This window comes from Papio anubis, chromosome 8 (assembly GCF_008728515.1).
Source record: "Papio anubis isolate 15944 chromosome 8, Panubis1.0, whole genome shotgun sequence".
NCBI classification, from domain to species: Eukaryota; Metazoa; Chordata; class Mammalia; order Primates; family Cercopithecidae; genus Papio; species Papio anubis.
Window position 1 is genome coordinate 102489060 of NC_044983.1, and position 23834 is coordinate 102512893.

Genomic DNA, 23834 nt, shown 5'->3' on the forward strand with positions numbered 1-23834 from the left:
TCTGGCCAGGCACAGAGCACTTGCTTCTTGGGTTTTACACTGGATGGCCCCAAGTCATCCTCGGCCTTCCTTCTCTGCCCCACCAACAGCTCATATTCATGATCATTACTTCCCTACTCAACTCCCAATTTCTTCTTCTTCACTCTCTATTGTTCCTTCTCCAGCATCCTCTGTGTGAGCCTCAGCCCTAGAAAATTAGATGGGAAAGACATTTCCCTCCATTTTCCAGCTGAATGGGAAGGGACAGATTTTGAAGGAGGTAGTGGGAGGAATGTTATAAGTCAATGAAGAGCTAAAGTATACCAAATGTGCTGTGTACTTAAAAAAAATAATATGGTCATGAGGATCTAAAGTAGTAGGAAAATGAGTCAGTGAATGTAAAAACATGCCTTATGGTATGCAACGGCTTGGGAATTGAACCCTGGCCAGTCTGACTCTAAGGTGCATGATACTCCTGTAACATCCAGCTGCCTGGTGCTCAGAGCTCAGCATCGTGATTGACCTAAATTCAAATCCATTCCTGACACTGCACTCATGACCTAGGCTCCTTAACTTGGTTCTTTTATGACAAAGTTCCTATTTCAATGATTTTCAGCATTCCATCATTTTTTATCTGCCCCAACATACCTTCAAACAAGATGCTTTTCTATCAGTAAGAGTGCATATTATGATAGAGTAGAGGCTGGATGGAGGTAGAGTTATATAACTTGAATATGGACTGCCTTTACTCTGATCAGTTTCTGACACATACTGCCGAGGGGGAATTTTCCCCCTTCCTATTTTTGAGAATCCTTTTCAGATTAGAAGGAGGGTCACCTGTGCTGCAGTCCTTGCTTTGTGAACCCCTCCAAAATCTCAGGGCCCACAGATGTGTCAGAGATTTATTCCTGAACACACCTCCCCTGGTACTGTAGCAGGACGGGTAGCAGACAAAACTCCTCAGACACCCAGTTAAAGAAGGAAGGAGCTTTATTCGGCCGGGAGCTGAGCTCCCTAACTGAGCAATTCCTGTCCCTTTTAAGGGCTTACAACTCTAAGGGGGTCCACATGAGAGGGTCGTGATCGATTTAGGAAGCAGGGGGTATGTGATGGGGTGGGGGGGCTGCATGCATCAGTAATTAGAACAGAGCAGAACAGGACAGGGATTTCCACAGTGCTTTTCTATACAATGTCTGGAATCTATAGATAACACAAGCAGTTAGGTCAGGGGCTGATTTTTAACTACCAGGCCCCGGGCACACGCCGGGCTGTCTGCCTGTGCATTTCATTACTGCCTTTTAGTTTTTGCTTCTTTCTTTGGAGGCATAAATTGGGCATAAGACAATATGAGGGGTGGTCCCCTCCCTTAGTATATGCTACAGCTGCACCACCCAGGTCCTGACTTCCCAGGTATCTTCCTTAACTTCTCTGTGTTGCTGGCTATTCATTCTTTTCCAGCACCATTCCCATGTCCTGCCGCATCTCTCCTGACCCCAGCACTCTCCAGCACCACACTTTCTTCACTGACTGGAATGTCTGCCAGCTGTTTACCATGAGTCTTTGGCACATCTGTGTAGATCTCCTACTCTTTATTTATTCTCCAATAAGTCCCCAGAGGACATCCTTGTGGTCTGTCTGGTGTCTGGGTCTCCATCATTCTAGCCTCACTGCCATGTCTGGGTCTTCCCACCACATAGATCCACACAATTATCTTTTGTTCTTTATTGTTAACTTGAATTACTTTTAATAGCTTCATCATGGATGAATGAACTTTTAAAAAGGGAAACGTGTCTTCCTTACATACACTTTTATATGAATTCTTGTTTTATAGTCCCTGAATGAGTCGATTTGTTCAGCAAAACACAATAGAGCACAGATGTGTGGGCCAAGGGTGCTTGCTACCTAGTATTCTGCATAGGATGCTTTCAGACCTATGAATATTCATAACCAAAGATGGACATGTTTCCCATTTGGAGGGCTTAATATATTTTTTGGGGGTCAGACTTGTCAAAAGTTGGATTTATAAATCAAATCTGTGAAATATTTACTTAAAAATATCACTAGCAAAATGCATGAACGCCTAATAAAGCCCATGAAACCACTTTACTAAAAACATTGAACCTTTTAAACATAAACTTTCTTCACTAGGTTGGGGCCTGCTGGCTCATATTCTTGCCCAGAGGAATTTCTATTGTTTTTACCTCTGAGCCATTGAGAATAACAATGGCAAGAATGTGTTGGCATGGCATGGTGTGTTGTGGTGCTACTGGGTGGGACCGTTGTCACAAATCCGTTTTGTAAAATTCACTGAAGGAAAAAATGCTACAATGTGAATTTCTATTCCTTCTGGTAACTGTGGCCATAGCAATTGCCTGAGACAAAATGGGCAATTGACTTCCTTTTCCCCACTCAAAGTGGACATAGGCTAATAACATACTCTGGGGATTTAAACATTAGCTACTGTGTTTTACATTTTTTGATCTTCCAAGGTTTTTGCTTATGATGGGAAGACTCACATAGGGACAGATAATAGTGGGCAAAACATTTTCAGTTAGTAACAAAGTACTTTCAGATTTTCATATGGAGAAGTTTTGAATACCTGAAACTTTGGAGTATCATTTCCCTGCTAATACTGGCATCTATCTATCTATCTATCTATTTATCTATAGATGTATGCCAATATAGATATATGCAGATATATAGAAATAGATATATTCAAACTCCAGTAAAATGATTGGGTCATACAAATATATTCAGTTGACTGTGCTGTTTGAGAGAAGTTCAGGATGAGGTCACATCTGAAAAGTGAGCCTGAGCTGCATTCTGGAGAAAATGCCAGTTTGGAATTTCCATTTTTAAGATACCCCTCCCCCGCCACCAATAAAATATAGGTTATATGATTCCAGAGCTTTCAGTTAGAAAGGTTTCCTTTCAGGGCAGAAGGAAAAAACTGCAAGTTATTATAGCCCATGGTATATGTTTAGGGAGAATGGGTAGTAACACATAATTTCAACTTATTTCTGGACTAAATTAATATGATTCTATATTATTTCAGACCATAGAGCAAAATTATCTGATAGAAGCTGATTGCTTTCCCAAATGAACTGGACCGTTACTTACTTTGATCAGTATTTCCTATTAGAACTACTACCAGCCAGATATTTTAAGAAAATAAAATCACATTTGTCTAATCCTACTGCAAACTAATAATACAAATACAAATAACAACTTAACATAAACTTGCAGGATATGTGCCTATGTTTTCATTTTCCTGTTAGTTGGATTTTGGTTGATAAGGGGGGATTGCCCACTAGCAGTTATCTGTCTGCACAGCCATCCTGGAGTGTTCTAATGACTAACTACTTTTGTAAAGTCACTAGTTAGATCAGTTAGAGTTGATGTATGGATTTGCATATCATGCTTTCAACTCCCAGTCACCTTGAAATTGAATTTAATTTTTTTCCGGTTACCTGAGAATTTATGCAACCCATAATTACCTGTAGCCCAGATGCTAGAAAATGTGGAACGTTTAAATATGGCTACCCTATTAAAGGAAAACAGCAGACATTAACAGGAGGCATTTAAATAGGTTGAAAAGGTTGTCTGAGAAAAACTTGAGAATTAAGGTTTTCTAAAAACAACAAAAAACTATATTTACTTAGAAGCATTCAGAAAGTCAAAAAAAGCTACTTTTTTTTTTTTTTTTTTTTTGCAATTACAGAGTAGTTAGTTAACAGAACAATTTCATGTAATTATTTCAGTGCATCTGAGATAAATGGGGATGAAAAACCCCCATCCCTGTATATGATTAATCTGTGCTGTGCACCAAGAACCTACTTTAAATTTCCATGGCAATTTACAACTCCCATACTGTACCAGGCAAGGTTAGTGTCTACTGAAAACACCACTAGGACAGGGCTATCTAAAGATACATTTGGTAGTATGTTAATTACACAAAATAAAGACACTGATCAGTTTGAAAATAAATCTTAGCACCACTTTTTAGTTTTTTTCTTTCAAAGGAGTTGTGTACAGGAGGATTAAATGATCTATAGACAAGAAAAAAAACTGTGTTACAACCAACTCATTCATCATGATCTTCATCATCTTCATCTTCCTTCCTCTCATCCTTTTCATCTTCCTCCTCTTCTTACTTTATCTTGCTTTGTTTGCAGCCTTGATGACTGCCTTTTATGCTGCATCAGGCTTTCCTTTAGCTCCATGTACAGCAATATCTTTTTCATATTTTTCCTTCAGCTTTGCAGCCTTCTTTTCATAAGAGTGCGTGTCATCTGCAGCAGTGTCATTTCACATCTCTGTTTCTTCACAGCATCTCCAATGGATAGGCTGGGATGTTCTCCTTTGACTTTGGAGCAATACTCAGAATAGAACAAGAAAAGAGCTGAAGGAGGCCTCTTCAGTACATTGGAAACCTTGAACTTCTTTTTTGTCTCCCCTCTAAGAGGGCTATAGGTTTTCATTTCTTTCTTAACGGGTCTTGTTCGCTTTTGACAGGTCTGCAAATTTTCTTTTTTCTTTAGCAGACATAGTCTTCCTCCTATCTGAGAACTTCTTTGAAAACTCTGAGAAGTTGACTGAAACATCTGGGTACTTCTTCTTGAGCTCCTTCTGACAAGTTTGCACAAAGAATGCATATAATGACATTTTGCATCTCGGCTTCTTAGGACCTCCTTTGCCCAGGCTTAGTTATCTTTCCTCAACAAGGCACAGAGTTTCTCAGTGCCCGTCCAGCTCTCAAGTGCCCCAGTGCTGTCTCTACAGAGCTCAGTGTACTGCCAATTAAGATTCTTAATTGATGGTAAACTACACATTTTAGAGGGCACATGCTGGTGCCCTTCTACTAAGAGGAATGGTCAAGAGATAGTCACCATGCAGGAAGAATTTATCTTAGTCAAGATGAATGGATGTGTTCTCCTTCAACCAGATGAATGGAAAAAAAAAAGAGTTAGAATTGAGAAATGTGCTTTTCTTTACATTATCTGGTTAGTTGCCCCCAGATAACACCACTGAGTGGGTTTAAAGGTGTGCCTCCAAAATGAAGGAAAATTGAAGTCTACAATACAGAATATCATGGCTCTCAAAGTGTTTGGGGTAAAAAAAACAAAAAAAAACAAAAAACAAAAAGAGTGTAAAACAAGTACTTAGCAAATATTTGTCACTTTTATCTTTATCATATAAATATCTCATAAAAATAAAAGCCTCAATAGTTTCAATAGACATGCACAAAATGTATAAATAACTAATCAATATTGAGAAATGGAAATATTTTCAATATCAGTAATAATGTAATATAAATGAAAATGTCATTTCCTGGTAAAAAATAAAAGGGATATTCTTACCTATTAATTGTAGCACAGAAAAATTATTAATGGAAATTATTTTCTAGGAATCAATTTGTCAGTTCAGTGTGATGGAAGCTCCATTCTAAGTCAGTACAGCCAAGAACTCAAGATTCCTGTCCTCTGCCCCAAGCTCCCAGTTGAGAACTATGGTATCTCCCCAAGTGGGGCAGGAAACCAGCATTTCTCAATTTCTCAAAACCCAGCATTTCCTAAGTGGGGCAGGAAACCAGCCCCTTCAAATTTCGTGCTACAGAGGCTATATTCTAGGTGAGTGAGGCCAAGAGGTTGGAAAGGGGCTTTCTCCACCCAAGCCCCTCTCAGGGTGAAGGCTGTACTCCAGGGGTAGCAGGCCAAGAATGCTGGGGCCCCAATCTACCTCACCCAAGATCACTTGCAGGGAAAAAGTTCAGTCCTTGGAGAGGTAAGTTAAGAAGACTAGATGCCACTGTCCCTGCTGGGTGACCTGCTCTTAAAGCAGGGCTATAACTCCATCCTGTTGAAGAAGTTCAGAGATTTTGCCCAGCAGGGAGACCCAGGCCATACTAATACAAGGCCCTAACACTCTCCCCAGGGAACTGACTTTATTTAAAACAGATGATGGGGGAGTTCAAGCCTAATGACACTTTGGGAAACCATGAGATTTTGGTAGTAGGAAATAAAGAGGAGGCTGGTAGTTCCATAAGAACAACAAACTAGTAATACAAGCCCAGCTAGTTTATTAGAACCAGGAACAGAAACAGCTAAAAAGAGTACTATTCAGGTTCAGAACTAACCTCCAAGTCTGGCCTCAGAAAGTATCCCCTCAAAGACACTCAAATTTAATAGGATCAGACTGAAGCAATTTATGTCCCAGGGAATTGTTCAAAACAAAACAATAGAGTGATCAGATAGCAATAAATAGAAGCTAACAACTGGGTGTGATACCTAAAGAGGCATATATTTAAGAGATCAGGGAAAAAGACAAAGAGAGACCTTGCTGAAATTAATATCATAGCAGGGTAACTGTGCACATGCCCAAGGCTGTACCCTGTGAGGAGCAGCATCAGAAGCTTCATACTGCTAGAGATACAGATATCACTAAAATAGTCCAGTCACGTTACTAAACAAATAAACAAAAATCTAGTATATGGAGTGGGGAGGGTCAGTATTTAGAGCTGTTATACTGTTTTATCTAAAATACCAATTTTTGACAAAAATTATGAGACATGCAAAGAAACAGAGAAGTATGACTCATATTCATGGGGTGAAGAGGGGAGTGGGGAGAAACTTTCAGAAATTACCATGAGAAGGTCCATATGTCAGACTTAACAGACAGACTTCAAAGCAGTTATTACAAACATGTTCAAAGAACTAAAGCAAACCATGATTAAAGAAGAAAAATATGATGATAATGTCTCAACAAATAGATACTATCAATAAAGAGAAACATTATAAAAAGAACCAATGGAAATTTTGGAGTTGAAAAGTACAACTGAAATGAAAAATTCACTCAAGGAGCTCAACAGTAGATTTAAACTGGCAGAAGAATCAATAAGCTTAAAGAACAATTGGTAGAGAGAGATAATGTAATCAGAAGAACACAGAGAAAAATTAATAAAAGAAAAGTGAAAAAATAATAAAGAAAAGTGAGAAATGTTGGATAGCACTAAGCTTGCCATATTTGTTGGTAGAGTCAGAGTGGAAAGAGGAAAGTGTAGAGAAAACAATCAAACAAGACTACCCAAATTTGCTGAAAATCATTAATTTATACTTTAAGTAACTCAAGGAATTCCCCATAAGATAAATGGAAAAGATTCATACACAGACACATCATAGAGAAAATGATGAAAGCCAAAGATAAATACAATTATCTTGAAAGCTGTAAGAGAAAAACAACTCATCACATACAAGAGAATAGTAATATTAACAACTGACTTCTGATTAGAAACAATGAAGGCTAGAGGCAGTATGATAACATTAACATTGCTAAAAGAAAAATAAATGATCACAAAGGATCTTATATCCAGCAAAATTATCTTTGAAAAGTGAAAGCAAAATAAAAACTTTCCAAGACAGACAAAACCTAAAACATTTTGCTAGAGGCCTGCATTGCAAGAAATACTAAAGGAAGTCCTTTCAAGCTAAAAGCAAGTGACACCAGACAGCAATTCAACCCATGTAAAAAATGAAAGCTTCACTAAAAACAACTATATAGGTAGTTATAAAAGATTGTAAAAACTACACATTTCTCCTTCTTTTTTCTTTTAACAGATCTAAAATCACATAAAACAAAATAGTGTTATTGGCCTATATATGGAAATGTAACCTATTTGGCAATAATAGCACAAAGAATTTGATAGGGGGACCCACTTTTATTAAAGAAGTACCACCACATGGTGATTTGAATCCACAGGAAGAAATGAGGAGATCAAGAAAGAGTAAATAAGAAAATTAAAATTAATATAACAAACTACATAAATATAAACTAGCTCTTTTTCCTTCTGTCAGCCTCTTTAGAACACATAATACAAAATCATAGATAGAAAAATGTATTGATGGCTCTCTAACGTATGTATATGTCAGATGTATGGCAACAATAGCACAAAAAATGAAGGAGGAGAAAAGAGAGGAGAAAAGAGCTACATAGGAGTCACAACTCTACATCTAATTTGAGTAGCATTATTCATAGAATATATCTGAATAGATTCTGATAAGATATATATGGTAAACCCTAAAGCAACCATTGAGAAATAACTAAAAAATAGTGAAAATATTATTAAAGGAATTAAATATGATTAAATCTTTGCGACTTGGGTTAGGTAAAGCCTTCTGAGATGATGATGTTCGAAACACAAGCAACAAAAGAAATACAGATAAATATTTCATCAAAATTAAAATCTTTTGCGTTTTAAAGGGTACCACCAAGTATGTGAAAGGACAACTGACATAATGCAAGAAAATACTGCATTGATAAGTGACTTGCATTTCTAATGTATAAGCCTTTTTTTAAGAAGAAAAAAAGAAAGAAAAAAAAGAAAAGGATTTGCTTTTTCACGCAGGCTGGGGTGCAATGGTATGATCATAGCTCACTGTAACTTCAAACTCCTGAGCTGAAGCAATCCTCCTGCCTCAACCTCTCAAGTAGCTGGGATTACAGATGTACACTGCCAAACCTGGTTAATTTTTAAAATTTTTAGTTGACATGAGGTCTTGCCATGTTGCCCAAGATGGTCTCAAAATCCTGGACTCAAGCGATCCTGCCACGTTAGCCTCCCAACATGCTAGGATTACAGGCCTAAGCCACCATTCCCAGCCTGAAATCTTACAATTAATAAAAGACATAACCCAATCAAAAAATGGATTAAGGAATTGAAGAGACAATTCTCCAAAGGTGATATACAAAAACAGATAAAGGATGCTCAGCATCATTATCCATCAGGGAAACATAGGATACATTCAAAACCACAATGAAATACCTCTGCATGCCCACTAGGATGGATTTAATTTTTAAAAGTCAGATTAATACTAAATGATGGCAAGTATGTGGAAAAATTAGAACACTCTTCCATTGTTGGTGAGAATGCAAACTGATAAAATAAAAAAACCAGCCTGGCAGTTTCTTAAAAGGTTAAACATAGAGTTACCATATTGCTTAGCAACTCCACTCCTAGGAATACACCTAAGAGAAATGAAAATATATGTCCTTACAAAAACTTATACATAAATATCCATAGAAGCATTATTCATGATAGCCCCAAAGTAGAAACAACCCAAATGTCTATCAGCTGAGGAATGGATAACCAAAATGTGGTATGTGCGTATATAAATATATACACACATACATACACACACACACATACACATATACATATATATGCAATTCCATTTATATGAATTGTCAGTAATGGGCAAATCTATTGAGACAGAAAGCAATTAATGATTGCCTAAGAATGGGAAGACTGGGACAAAATGAGAAGTGACTGCTAGTGGGTATGGGATTTCTTTCAGGGTAATACTAATAGTCTAAAATGTATGGTGGTGATGCTCACACAACTCTGAATATACTAAAAATTACTGGAATGTGCACTTTAAATGGATGAACTATATGGTATGTGAATTGTGTATCAATGAAGCTGTTATATGTAAATAAACTAATTAAACATATTAAATAGACATAGCCTGTATTACAAAAGCTGCACAAATGTACAACACTTCTCTATAGAAGTAGACTGTTTCATATATTCCCTCTAATGTTAAACACCATGATTCTATCAAAATATTTTAAAAAATAAAGATTTCTATAATGGCAAGTTGAATGTAATTAAGTAGCAAAGTATGAAGAGATCTCAAGAATGAGAAGAAAGTGGCAAGATCCAGATTTTGGCAAGTTTTGGGGAGGGTTGTTCTGGAGAAGATGAAATTTGATGGAATCTTTAATGGATAGGGATCACTATTAAGTAACAACGTTCTCATGGATAGTCATGTTTTGTTTTAAAAGTGCTTTTTTCTCTCAAGTAGCTGCTATTTTGTCAGGTATTTTTTCATCACACATGAATTTTACAAATGATAATACTGTACCACAGTTTTTAAAAAGGTAACTTTGCTAAGTTTTACACAACCAGTATGTGGCAGAGTAAAGACTAGAGTTCAGAAGTACTATATCACTCTGGGTTAATTATTATTATTTAAAACCCTGAATGATTCACAGAACAAATTTTATTAAAACATTTTCCATATTGTTTGAGTCAAAATGAAGAAGAGAAAATGGAAATTAATACTGAAAGTTATTAATTCATGGATAAATTCCAAAATTCCCGAAGTTCCCGAGACTTTCAAAAATATTAAACCTTAACATAGTAGATCATTCTAGTAACTTTTCCAAGTGAAAGTAATGTTATTTTTTCTCTTCCTGGACAGGTATCAGTGAACATTTTTATTTCTTGTTTAGTTCATTAAAAAATAATTGCATTAGTCTGGTAAGTTAGGAAATAATAGTCGCATCTAGGAAACATCTTAAGAGGTTTCTTCTCTCTCAGGCTGGAACATGTAACATATCAAATATTTTTTCAAATCAACATATTATAGCAATGTTCCTTGTGTAAATAACATGTCTTAACGTAAGCAACATATGATATACTCAAATGTTACACTCATTTTTATGCTTTAGAGTAGATAGTAAAGGGAGAGAAACATCAAATTTGTGAGAATTTTTAAAATTATTTAATTGTTTGCAGTTACTTTTGTACAGAAAAAATTTCCCAATGGAGACATAAACCAGCAATGGAATTTTGACAAGGAGGCTTGTGTTATTCCAATTATAATTTAGGTCACAAAGAATAATAAATATATTACTCGTAACTTCCTGCTTGTGTGAATCCGTCAGAATCCCTTCGTATAGAATAGAATCTTTGATGAGGTCATGCCTTTGCAAACATTTAACCAGCATCTGGTACAAAGATACCTCGGGTTTGATTCAGACAGGTTGATTTAGACAGACTATGCTAATTAAAGGGGAGAGAAAGGGTGTCCTCCAATTAGCATAACCAAAGCTTAAACAGACTAGAACTTTACTTTTAGGGATTGATTTATTTAACATTTTACACATTTATAGACTTGTCTCCATTCACTTTATAGAAACCTAAACGATTCCCAGAGAGGCAAAATGCCCAACATGTCTTTGAGAACAGACGTGTACATTGCATGCCAGCTATGTCTTTTGATATAAAGGGAAGATCTGTCTGCTTTTGAATTTGCAATGACTTATTCTTTTTGGCCAGCATAACAGAGATATCGTCGATCAAGATGAAAGGTAGAAAGAGTAAAAGGTAGATCACAGGAAGCAATTACAGAACGGTAACACAGAGCAGGAAATGCTTGTTTAGATAAATGAGGCATATTAAAGGCTAAATGTCATTCATGGTGACTCCCATCTAGAAAGGATTTAAAACTCTAAAATACGTTGAGATAAAAGCACATATGGCTTTTAAAAATACATGGTCAGTCAAGTACAGTGGCTCTCCCCTGTAATCCCAGCACTTTGGGAAGCCGAGGCCGGCGGGTGGCTTGAACTCAGGAGTTGAAGACCAGCCCGGGTAATATGGCAATACCCTGTCTCTACTAAAAATACAAAAATTAGCCAGGCATGGTGGTGCGCTTGTGGTCCTAACACGAAAGTTCAAGGCTGCCGTGAGCTGTGATCATCACGGCACTCCAGCCTGGGTGACACAGTGAGACCCTGTCTCAAAAAACAAAGGAAAAAGAAAAAATATATGATCACACAAGTACAATCCAAAACCTCTTTAAAAAAAGGTTATATAAGAAAGATGTCATTAATTAAACTCCCTTCCCACATACACACCAAAAGGAATGATTAAAGAAAAGCCTAATGCTGGAGGAAGACATTTCTGAGTTTCGGTTTTCTTATCTTAAAAAATCACAATAAAAATACTTGCCAGCTTGAACTTGTGACCTCTGAAATTCTTTCCAAATTAGTTTTTCTGATTCTGGGTAAGATATACTTATTATAAGTTCAAGGTGTCACATCTACCAGGAGTATATGAATTTTAATAAGTAATGAAGAGCCTTCAAAGCTCAATGGGGTGAATCTCTAAGGATGAAATGTCACGCAGCCTGACAGGTTTGTGGTGGACATGTATGTGTGTGGTGGGGGGAGGGGAAAAGTCTTCCCACCGCCATTAAATCATACTGCCGTTTTCCAAGCAATCCCTAACAAAGAGTTCTCAAGCTTAGCTTCACATTAGAATCTGGGGAGCTTTAAATAATCCTGATGCCCAGGCCACACTGCAGATCCATGAAATCAGGATCCCTAGGGATGGAATCTGCACATCAATATTTTTTACAGCTTCCTAGGGAATTCCATCATGCAGTCAGTGATGAGCACCACCACCTCATGCCTTTAGTTCACAAAGGAGAACACTGAGGCCCTCTGAAGTCCAATGATTGTGTTTATAGGTCAAGTAGTCAGTGATGAAGTCAAGACAAGAGTCCAGGTCTCTCAGCTCCTAATTTTCTTCTTTTCACCATACTCTTGTCTTCCTATCTCTCCTTATTTCATATTGTTGCCTTTGAATTGGCCTGTGAGCTTAATTTCAGATCTTTCATTAGGTATTTTTACGTACCCCATGCAAAGATGTGAGCAGCCTCTCCCAGTGCAATTTTCGCATATTATTTTCATCTTCACAGGCATTGTTTTTCTAGGCTTGCCAACTTAGAGGCCACCCTAATTCTTCCATTTTATTCATGAGAAAATTGAGGCCCAGAGAAGTTAAGTGGCCAGCCTAGAATTACGCCAGCAAAGAGTAAATTCCAGAACTGACATTGTTTATCATCTTATCTAAGTTCCTTCTACTCTTCCAAGCCCCCAACTTTGATGATGGGAGTTCTCTGCAGGAGAACTGGCACCTTTCATCAAAAAGCTAAAACGCATTTGTCAGAGGAACAGAGGAGCTGAAAGAGGATCAGGTAGTGGCTGCCGTTGCAGCAGCTATCTTTCTATGTTTGGAGATCAGAGGAGAGTCCAAAGCACTGCTGCAGTGCACAAGTTATTGCTTATATGCTAACTCAGCTGGTTTGTAGGGCAGCAACCCAGCCCACAGCTTCTCCTGCAGGACACTTATTTCACTGAAGTTGGAAGCCTGGGAACAGTGAGAGGCCACTGCAGGTTTTTCTTCCTTGTGGGTTCCAGTTCAGCCTCACAGGTTCTAGATTTCCCTTGCTTTCCTCTCATGTCCACTCTTCCTTCCTAACGTCCTGCTTTTTGAACTTCTGATTCTAGCACCAGACACAGAAACAATGAACAATAGCCTCAGATCGACTATGTACCACATTTTATTTATCCATTCTACCATGGATGGGCATTTGGGTTGGTTCCAAGTTTTTGCTCTTGTGAATAGTGCTGCAATAAACACACACGTGCATTTGTCTTTATAGTAGAATGATTTATATTCCTTTGGGTATATACCCAGTAATGGGATTGCTGGGTCAAGTGCTATTTCTGGTTTTAGGTTCTTGAGGAATCGCTATACTGTGTTGTACAATGGTTGAACTAATTTACATTCCCACCACCATGGAATACTATGCGGCCATAAAAAGAAATGAGATCATATCCTTTGTGTGGACATGGATGAAGCTGGAAGCCATCATCCTCAGCAAACTAACACAGGAACAGTAAACCAAACACCACATGTTCTTACTTATAAGGGTGAGTTGAATATTGAGAACACATGGATACAGAGAGGGGAACAACACACACCATGGCCTGTTGGGTGTCAGGGGTAAGGGGAGATAACTTAGAGGACAGGTCAATAAGTGCAGCAAACCATCACGGCACATGTATATCTATGTAACAAACCTGCATATTCTGCACATGTATCCCAGTTTTTTTTTTAAATAAAAAATAAATCTAAAAATAAAATTGACTGTGTAACCAGTTCTGATAATTACACAAGGCCAAAACCCCATAGTAAATATTACATCTCCTAGCAGTTACGCTTTTTTTGACTGGAACCCTGTCTGACAGAGGGGCTAGGACTCTATAATTAGAGTCAATTGGCATCACTATCATACCCATGACTCACTCCCTTTTGTCTTCAGGCAAAAAAAAACTGGAATTGGAAAACCCAAGACCTGCCAACACCAGGTCATCATAACCTTTTGACAACCTGCTGGGAAAGAGAAGCAATTGCCCCCTCTCCATGTTGTCACTGTCTCCATCCCTGTCTATTACGTCTTATAGTGGCCTGTTTTGCACATTTGCTTTTACCTGTCTGGACCTGTGGCCGTAGTTTGCATCTTCCAGTCTGCTCGAATCCAACCAATGTTCAGCTTTTCCCGTAACCTTTTTCTGATACCCACTTTGACCACTTCTCTGATTTTTTTCATGTTGCAGATTTCTATGACTTTTCTATGTCCTCAAGCATGCTTGCATTGCTACTAGCTTTCTCACTTGTTCTTCTCTTTTTGTTAAAATTCCAATCCTTGAGTTTAGAAGGTAATCATTCTTAAACCTCTTTTTATCTATGGAAGGAGTAAGACAGAGTTCGGATTGTAGTAGAGGCTCACTAAGTAGCTGTTAATAGCTCTTTATTGAAGGCCCATTGTTTATGTATTACTATGCTTGTTGGGTTGAAAGAGTGCTGATAATTTGCCTTTGTGCGTGTGCTTTAAGCAGAGCAATAGCATTAACCTAGAGCAACTCCTGTCTGCCTGCCTTTAGGATGTCTTCATAACACTCAAAGACCTGGTTAATTTTGTTAAGTAGTTGAAGACAGACAATGACTACACACACACAGTCACACACACACACACACACACAGACACACACACACTGCAAACTTTTATAGTCACAGTATTTTGAAAAGAAATACTGTATATTAATGACTCAACAGTAGAGAATAGCTTTCTTTAAATAATTTAAACAAATTGTTAAAAGAAAGCTATTCTCTACTATTGAAAATACCTTGAAAATTGTGTTTTTAGAGCAATATCAGTAATCTGTTTTCAAAAAGCATCATATTATATGAAATTATTTAATCTTGCTCTTACAGTGTGAGAAGATGGACTTGGTTTTAAAAGTTGCAACCTGCAAATTATTAGCTTTTTACTCTTATGTTCTATGTCTACAAATGCTTATAGAATAGTTCTGTACATTTTTAAATAGCGTAATTATGTTATAATTCTGATCTATTGTGAAAAAGAGATATGGGCCGGGTGCGGTGGCTCACGCCTGTAATCCCAGCACTTTGGAAGGCTGAGGCAGGCGGATCACAAGATCAGGAGATCGAGAACATCTTGGCCAACATGGTAAAACCCCATCTCTACTAGAAGTACAAAAGTTAGCCGGGCTTGGTGGCACATGCCTGTAATCCCAGCTACTTGGGATCCCAGCTACTTAGGCTGAGGCAGGAGAATCATTTGAACCTAGGAGGTAGAGGTTGCAGCGAGCCGAGATTGCACTGCTGCCTCCTAGCCTGGGCAACAAGAGTGAACCTCCATCACAAACAAAAAAAACGTATGAAAAGAACTTAATACTTGAAAAATAGAAAATAATTTACTTATCTAGAGTTGCAAAGTTTTTCATTTCAGTATAAATATATGCATGACCCTCTCTTTCTCTCTCTCTATATATACCCTCATTCCATATGTGCAGATTTATAGTCTAATTTTTACTTACAAGTATTTTACATTAAAACATAATTTTTAATGCCCAATATTATAATATTTTATCCCATGAATATAACCAGTATACTTCAATCTCCTGCTGTAGAAGATCTGATATATAAGTAACAGTTCAGCAAATTTCCTTGCTCATCTATCTATCTGCCTTTTTTTTTTTTTTTTTTTTTTTGAGAGGGAGTCTCGCTCTGTCGCCCAGGCTGGAGTGCAGTGGCACAATCTCAGCTCACTGCAACCTATGCCTCCCGGGTTCAAGCAATTTTCCTGACTCAGCCTCCTTAGTAGCTGGGAGTACAGGTACCAGTCACCACTCCTGGCTAATTTCTGTATTTTTAGTAGAGTCGGGGTTTCACCATGTTGTCCAGGCTGGTATCAAACTCCTGACCCTAGGTGATCCACCCACCTTGGCCTCCCAAAGTGCTGGGATTACAGGCGTGAGCCACCATGCCCGGCCTACCTATGCTTTTAATAGTAATTTTAGGATAAGGATTTTAAGGTGAAGTTGCTTAAAATATAAGTGTACTTTAAAGCTTTTATTACATATCTTCTGTTTGTTCTCAGAAAGAATATACCAATTACACATTCATAAATAATTTTTCCTGCTTTTTAATTTTTGACAAACTAATAAGCATGAATTATATATAATTTTTCATTTTTCATTTTCTTTAGGAAAATACACACTTTTACACCTGAGATAACTTAAGATTTGATGTGTTGAAACACGCATTTCTTTAGATAGTGATAGAAAGAATTGTTTTCAGAAGAGGGGGAAAGAGCATAATTTTAAAATGAGAGAAACAAAGTCCAAGCCGGAAAATTGCAAAATAATCCTTTTTCTATTCAAAATCAGTGGTGGGTAGGGAAGAGTGAGATCTACCCAAAGTGGGGATTAAGTATCTCTGGATATCAAACGGAGAGTAAGACTCTGCTAACAGCTTTGGCTAGAACTCTGAAAATGTTAGCTGTTTTAACTGATAAGGCACCAAGCCAAACTTTATATATCCAAGACCGATAAACAAACTTAGAGCAGAAACATCAGTAGATATTTCTACAGTTTTATTTAGCTCAAAATGAGATCCTTGAAGATGAAGATGGTGAATAGAATAGCCTTATTATGAGAAAAAGGGGGACGGTCTGGCAAATTACTCAGAAATTATACATTCATCTATGCTAATTTCATTTGAAAGGGAAACTATATAAGTTTTTTGTGCAATCAGGCAGAGCTGCACTAGGTATGATGGAGATCAGCCCTATGCTCTCAGTCCTTGGCTCTTCAGAATTATTTGAAGACATCATTACTGTGAAGGGGCTAAGTTGTTTTCAGAAGAAAAGAGGAAACACAGAGTCACACAGGGTAGGTGCTGGTATTGCTTTGAATGGAACTCAGCTTGCTTGGGTGGGTTTCGAGTTGATATCATCTACTGAGAGAAGACTTAATTGTAGTCATAAACAGTCTGTGAACGACTTGGGTCCTTCTGAAGTGCTGTGTATGGGAAATTTCTTTTTAACTCTCTGACATTTGGTAAGAAAAATCTTCCAACAAATGGAATTGCCCTTCTATTAAAAAATAAAAAAAACTTGAGAACATGGCATTTTTTTTTGTTTGTTTGTTTTCTGTTTTTTTGTTTTTTTGTTTTTCTGAGATGTGGTCTCGCTCTGTGGCCCAGGCTGGAGTGCAGTGGCGCGATCTCCGTTCACTGCAAGCTCCGCCTCCCGGGTTTACGCCATTCTCCTGCCTCAGCCTCTGGAGCAGCTGGGACTACAGGCGCCCGCCACCGCGCCCGGCTAATTTTTTGTATTTTTAGTAGAGACGGGGTTTCACCGTGTTAGCCAGGATGGTCTTGATCTCCTGACCTCGTGATCCACTCGTCTCGGCCTCCCAAAGTGTTGGGATTACAGGCGTGAGCCACCACGCCCAGCCGAGAACATGGCAGTTTTAAACAATGGGTTAGTATGGCAAATGTGCGAGGAGACTTGCATACATCTGAACCCACAGCTTCTCCAATACATCTGGGGACCTCTGAGAGGCAGAATAGTCTGAAGGCTTATTATGGCCCAAAGTTCAAAGAAAATACAAGAGGGGAAGATTTAAATAGCAGAAGAGAGATAAAGTATAGCCAATCATTCTCTCAGGAAGTTTTCTAAGAACAGTGCTATTTTATGCATTCTTCACTCTCAGCTTTAGTCTTATATCTAAGGTCCCTTGGGCCCACGAAACTGGGCAGAAATTTTCCTAGCCAATAAAATGATTGACATTTCTCTTCTGACATGCAAGGAAATAGAACAGTCTATCATTTCCTGCTTTAGAACTAACTGGAAAAAAAAAAGGAGCATACCATGTAATTTACCCTCAAGTATCCATTTCAACACAGTGAACACTATGTTAAAAAAAAAAAAAAAAGAAAGGAAATGTCAGTTATCTACCTGAGATAGTTGGTATATACCCTTTTGTTCCATGGACCCAGTCTTGGCCACTCTAGCAGTTCTCTAAACCAAATGAAACAAAAATACAAAAACATTAACAAAACCCTCCTTGAAGGCCTGAGTCACTATCCTAATTCAAGAATCTATGAATTGCTTCTATTGTCGATTTTCTGTCCTAGTTTAGATTTAACTTTCTGTAATCCAGAACTAGTCATTGTGAAACTGAATAACCACAGAACATTTACCAGTTCAAATGGTGGAGCCTCTCAGAAAAAGGCTCAATTACTATTTAAGCTAAGCATGCAAAGGAACAATCCTGAGTCTAGGATTTCCCCTGAACAACCCATTCTGCCTGGGAAACAGCTTCCTGCCTTTGGCTGCATCTGAAGCATTCCTCAGGGCATCCTTAGACAGAATGTGCTGCCCTGGCTTGATGGGCATAGGGTACACGGGACACTTGGTTGCACCTGCATGCCCCGATGGTGCCCATGATCTGTATTTATTTTCAGAAACCAAGGACAAAAGGATTCCATTTTATTAAGCCACAATCCTAGTTACTGGAGAACATTGAGATCAAAGGTATTGGCACTGCAACCAGCTTTGGCAAACCTCTGGGAAGAACATGTCTTTTCTGGCCTAGTTGAGTGTGTTTGCAATATATTTCCTTAGTTCAAATGGGGTCACCCAAACATAATTCTCCACTCTAGTTTCTTTTTAATAATCTAACCTTATCTTTTATCTGGATATGCTCAGCTCTGAGTTACTGGAGAAGCTGAAATATTTTATAGGGGATAAAAGAAAGACAATTACGGGCACTATGCTAAACAGTTTCTTGTGACATCAACCACCCTTTGTGAGATGGTTATGATGGTCGAGGGGGTAACACAGTAGGTGAGAAATGGGAGAAGAGGATTTGTCAGGATTGTTTGTGTTCCCCAGTAAATGAATAATGAAAGACTTGAGAGTCATTTTAAAAGCAGAAAAGCAGAGTTCAGCCAGTGGGAATGTTTCTACAATTAGGCAAAACAAGCAACTGTGCATGTTTAATTACCATAAATTTTCCTGACCACTTCAGCATGAAGAATTGGTTTTCCAATCTTCGTGTTCTCACACAACATCTCTTTCTATGCTATGTCTTAAACCAACCAGTTTCTCATCAGATTTCTGTGTATTTCTTTTAACACTACTAAATTAACAGCTCTTTGAAGGCGAGTGCAAGCCCTTGTAGAACCTTCAACAGTGCTCCGTAAACATGGTAAACTTTCATCAGAGTTTTTTGATATCCCATTGGTATGATTTTATGGACACTGGATAGCTCATATTACTCCAGCACACATTCAAATACTTTCCATTTTAAACGTAAGTCATACCACTTGATTTCCCAACATAAAGCCTCATTTCTTCTGGCTTGGAAATTTCTCAATCTTTAACCACGTCCAGTTAAAAATGCAAATATCTCTGGGTAAAGTCCACTGTGTCCTTTTATGGCAATGGGTGCCTACTCACCTAAGATATTTCTCTTTTGTAGGTTTCTTTCTTCTAGTGTCTTCTTTATCTATTTTCTGGAGAAAGGATGTAGAAGATATTAAATATTTTAATTTTCCTTGCAAGGAGCTTAAAATCATTGCCACTTTGTATTAGTATACCAACTTAAAAATTTTATTCTTACTCATACTTATGACATTTTTGACTTGTAACTTGGATGCAGGCAAGTATCTGTGGCTTAAAAACCAATTTTGACTCACTATTTAAAAAGTCCAGAATAATTTCACTTAGGCTTATGATTGTTCCTTTGTATGCTTATCTTAAATAGTAATTTAGCCTTTTTTTGAGAGGCTCCACCATTTGAACTACCATGATGTTCCTCTTTGGTACTTAGGAGAAAATGCATTAATTTGTATAAAAACTAAGAAGACAAATGATTACTCAAAGCAGTTATGGTCTGTATTTCCCTATTACGCATGGATATACAATGCTGGAAAAAAAAATAAAAAATTTCACAATTTCCAAAAATTTATGCTCCAATTGCTTTAATCCGCAAGGGAGATGTCAGGATTGCAATAGAGGAGGCCTGTTTCTAATTGAGAAAGCCCCATCCTGCTCACCAGCCGTGCTGTCTGTGAATCCGAAGCCTTTTAAAATTTGGGGAAATTCATTCCCTTGCTCTTCACTTCATTATCTTAAGTTCATGAATGTTCTCCACTCTTCTCTGGCTCTTTCAAGAATAATTAGTACACTCATCAATTTCCCTGCCCTGGCTCATTTGACAAACAAGTGCCATATGAGTCAAATGTTTGCATTCTGTGCTGAGCAGAATTTGGGGGCAGTTTCTAAATCTGTAGGTTTCACAGCAGTGGTACTCCCAGGAGAGTCATAAGTGAATTCGTAGCAATGCAAGCAGTTCTGGACGGCTGACAGGCTTGTGTTACATCTTTGAATTGGCCTTTCATTTCAGTGATTAACAGGTGAGGTTCAGGAAGCCTTTTGTTTCAGCTCCAATTAATTCAACAGCCCACTTTACTTTGTTCCCAAGTCTAAGAAACCAGAATACCAGGCTTCCAGAAGAATATTTCTGCACACATATTTTAGAAATGACAGGCCTAGAAAAATCAAATGCAAAGCTTGGTAGTAAGCATAATTTCCTGGGTTTTTAAAATAATTTAATAAACAGAATACATTATTTCAAGCTATATATCTCCCTAAAAACTCTTAATATCACATTATAAATTCTGATTGTTAAGCAATAAGATGAATCCTAACTCAATCATTTTCCTGATTTTCTTCCTTTTCTCCTCAAGTACCTATACGTGGGCAATATAGTTGCTGTTGCAAAGGATGCTTATAAAGGAGAGTGGGGAGATGCAATAATATAATTCGTTAATATTTGTTTTCACAGAGGGTTAACACACTGCAAGGGTGAGTGGGCAATATAACTCTTTTGGGAAGTTTCTCCAAATTGCATTGCTGTCTCTTCATTCATCAAGCATATGTGACATACATACTGCAGACTGAGTATTACAGTTGGCTCTGTGTGAGTACCAAGAAAAAACTACATTGTTACTGCTTCTCTGAGAATGAGAGACAGACCACTGACACATAAAGAGTAATACACATAGCTTAAAGGGTCAAGGAGTTAAAAATAGAAGAAATGGCACCCTGGAGTTGAGGCTGTCAGAAGTTGCTTGACTTTTAAGAAAGAAAAAGGAAAGATATTGAAGGCAAGAGACACAGAAGCAATGAGAATCAAGTATGTACACCAAAAGGGTAAGGCTGAGTCAGCGGTACATACTGGCAGGAGTAGGATGTCATTTAGATGGCTATGGAAGCTATTATTCACAGGTTGAGAATAATGAAACTCATAGTGTCAGTGAAACTCTAGCTTCTTAATCAGGACGCTGATGTGGATAAAGCTTTTGTACCTTTTCTTACTGCTATCTGAATCAGACTTGATGTTCAGGAACAGTTAAAGCTTGTGTATGAAAGGATAATTTGGACAAACAAACCAAGCATTAGTAATACGAATAATCACGAGAGTGCTCAAAATCATCTAACGTTGGTTTGTTATCCTGAGGCTAATATTAATTAAAATTGATCAATGTTAATAAATTTGTTTAATGGTTCCAAGTAACTTTAAATATTAAGAGTTCCTTTGGCCATCCATGTTTCCAAGTGATCTTCCTTAAATAATTATGAGGCAAATTTATTACCTGAGATGTGATCAAATCCAGACATCTAAGACAGGAAACCTACAGAGCAGGTTATTGACATATTCTATTCCTTATCATGACACTTAAAGCCCTGGAAAAATAAGGGCTTCTTATTCACAAGTTTATGGGATTCATTGGAACCAACGATGACCTTGTAATCCCTGTAGTCAATATTCAGAGAAATCTTGCCAACAATATAACTGTTTGAAAGCAGAGCTGTCGTTATAAAATCTAGATTTAAAGTAGGGATTTATAATTGGTACAATGTTCATGATATGTATTGCAGTGTGAATTAGGCTATGATATAGTTTGACATTCACTGGACATATTTTAAAAGCAAAACTTGGCTTTAGTTTTAGTCAATAGTTTCTTCTTTATCTAAAACGGAAGAAAGTATTTATCAATGCATCAATCACAATTTCAGAGATTTTGGGATGTGCAATTATTAAGGGACTCAGGGGAGCCTTTGCAAATTGTCTACCTAAAATGACTTCAATGTTATTTTTATTTTTAATGTGAATACTAAAGTTATTTGATTATAGCAATTTTGCCTTACACTTACTCAAGAACAGATACATGATCCTGCTTTTAAGCTGAGTTTAAAGTTTAGAGAGATTTCAAACTGTAAGTAAACATTGTAATCAATACCACCCTTTTGATAAGACTCAGGGAAATAAATTTTAAAAATGAAACAAATTTTTCTTCTAAAATGAAACATAAATTAACAAGATTTTCAAAATGTAGTTTTCATGATGTATTTTGGCTGCATCTCAAATATGTTTTCAAAACATGAAAATTAAACTAGAGCATCCTGAATTGAGAATCCAGCAGACTTTGGGATCAGCAGGAACATTTCCATATGCTTTAATTTTCTGGGCATTATTTTGATTTTAATTTATTCTTATATATATATTTAGCACTATTTTGAACTTGTTATGAAAAATTATAGCATACATAAAGAAATGGGAAGAAAACTACTTGCCCCTATCCATTCTCCCATTACCTCAAGATATTTTTTCTAAGTTTTCAGACTATTTGGGCCATCATTTTTTTATTTTCCCCACATAATCTAAAGAAGGTTTCAGTTGGAATCTAAAGGTATATTCAGCTTAAAATATGGTTGGGTGAGTCTAGGTTATTGATGAAAATGTATAAATAATCAATATGTACTCCCCACACACCCCCAGCTTTTTAAGAGTAGTATTTCAAGTGGGCTGCTTTGGGAAACTCTTGATTTTCTTTGAAAGACAGGGCTCCTAAAATAATTTTTAACTCAATAAGAAAGATTGTTCTAGATTTCAGAATGTCATAGAAGTGTAGAGGTAATGAGAATGAAAGAGCTGAAGTAATCCAATGCCCAACTTGATTTCAGGAGTCAGAAGGAAGAAGGCAAAGAGTGCAAATAAGGATAAATGTATGGTCAACATTTAAGCCACTCTTCTAAGAGTTTATAAATTCTGTAGAGAAACGGTGTGTGTGTGTATCATGTTAGAGTCTTTGAAAACCACATTTACTATGGACAGAAAAACCAAGTCAAATTAAATGGACAACACAAAAGAGAGGTCAGTGTTACACATAATTCCTCCATGTGTTTAGCAAGCTATGGGTTCCTCCTCTTGCTGTAAATGGGGATATATTGCAAATACTGTGAACAAAGAGCAGAGGACAAAAATAAACTAAGAGAAAGAGTTAAAATGATCTCCACATTGGCTGCCTGCAAGAATTGCAGTGGTTTTTTGCTCCTATTAGCAATAATGACAAGCAAGATAGGAGCATGGCCTTGGGGGCAAATAGCAAGCTTTATATTTGTCTATAGGATCATATGTTTGCAGACTGTGAAATACTTGGGCAAAAATATCTGAAAGCTTAAAATGCAGGCCTAGACAAGGGGAGTAGTAAGATTGGCTTAGAAAGGTAGTCTGGGAATGATCTACAAGATAATACTGCTGTAGGGAGAGTGTAGTTTTATGCTAGGGAAAGGGAGCTCTGGGCACCATTTACTCCAGGAGCCAAGCCAAGTTGGAGCCAGTCCCAGACACAGGCGCAGCAAGATGAGGTAGGAGTGCAGAAGGCACTTTCCTGGAGTCTAGGATTTCAAAATTCTATATCTGTACTATTCCTGCCTCCTCCTATGGTTTGCAATTCAGAAGCTGAAAACTAACAAAAGACAAAAAATATTCCTGAAAGC

At 37.5% G+C, this 23834-nt stretch overlaps 1 pseudogene; it reads right to left on the reverse strand.

Moving 5' to 3' along the window:
* Window positions 1-1026: 1026 nt before the first annotated feature.
* On the reverse strand, window positions 1027-8392 carry LOC110743992 (annotated as a pseudogene).
* Between the last annotated feature and the right edge of the window lie 15442 nt (window positions 8393-23834).